This window comes from Mandrillus leucophaeus, unplaced genomic scaffold (assembly GCF_000951045.1).
Source record: "Mandrillus leucophaeus isolate KB7577 unplaced genomic scaffold, Mleu.le_1.0 Scaffold1034, whole genome shotgun sequence".
Lineage (NCBI taxonomy): Eukaryota > Metazoa > Chordata > Mammalia > Primates > Cercopithecidae > Mandrillus > Mandrillus leucophaeus.
Window position 1 is genome coordinate 707,388 of NW_012098477.1, and position 1,111 is coordinate 708,498.

The following is a 1,111-nucleotide window of genomic DNA, read 5'->3' on the forward strand; positions in this document are numbered from 1 at the left end:
GCACGCACCTGTAGTCCCAGCTACTTGGGAGGCTGAGGCAGGAGAATCACTTGAACCTGGGAGGTGGAGGTTGCAGTGAGCTGAGATCGGGCCACTGCACTCCAACCTAGTGACAGAGCAAGACTCCGTCTCAAAAAAAAGGGGGGGTGGGGGAACTGTGCAGGGGAACTTTGTACTATCTATTTAATTTATTCATAAATCTAAAATTGTTCTAAGAAATAAATTATATTCATTTAAAAAATGTATGATCATATAATCGATTTTTAAAGGCATTTAATAATAGCATTCATTCATGTTTTAAAACTCAAAGACTAAGAGAAGAGTTCTTCCTTCCATTAATTTTTAAATTTGTTCCCTATACTGTTTTTTTAAGCAACAATTTTAAAAAACAAAACTGATAGGTAAAGGAGAGGAATATAAATAATAAAGATAGCTGACATTGTAAAAGTATTTACTGTGTGCTAGCCACTGTACTAGATCCTTCATGCAAAATTAATACATTTAAACACCACAGAAACCCAGTGAGGTAGGTACAAAAATACAAAAATTAGCTGGGCATGGTGGCACGCACCTGTAGTCCCAGCTACTTGGGAGGCTGAGGCAGGAGAATCACTTGAACCTGCGAGGTGGAGGTTGCAGTGAGCTGAGATCGGGCCACTGCACTCCAACCTAGTGACAGAACAAGACTCCGTCTCAAAAAAAGGAGGGGTGGGGGAACTGTGCAGGCGAACTTTGTACTATCTATTTAATTTATTCATAAACCTAAAACTGTTCTAAGAAGTAAATTATATTCATTTAAAAATGTATGATCATATAATCAATTTTTAAAGGCATTTAATAATAGCATTCATTCATGTTTTAAAACTCAAAGACTAAGAGAAGAGTTCTTCCTTCCATTAATTTTTAAATTTGTTCTCTATACTGTTTTTTGTTTTTTAGCAACATTTTTTAAAAACAAAACTGATAGGTAAAGGAGAGGAATATAAATAATAAAGATAGCTGACATTGTAAAAGTGTTTACTGTGTGCTAGCCACTGTACTAGATCCTTCATGCAAAATTAATACATTTAAACACCACAGAAACCCAGTGAGGTAGGTACTGTCATCATTC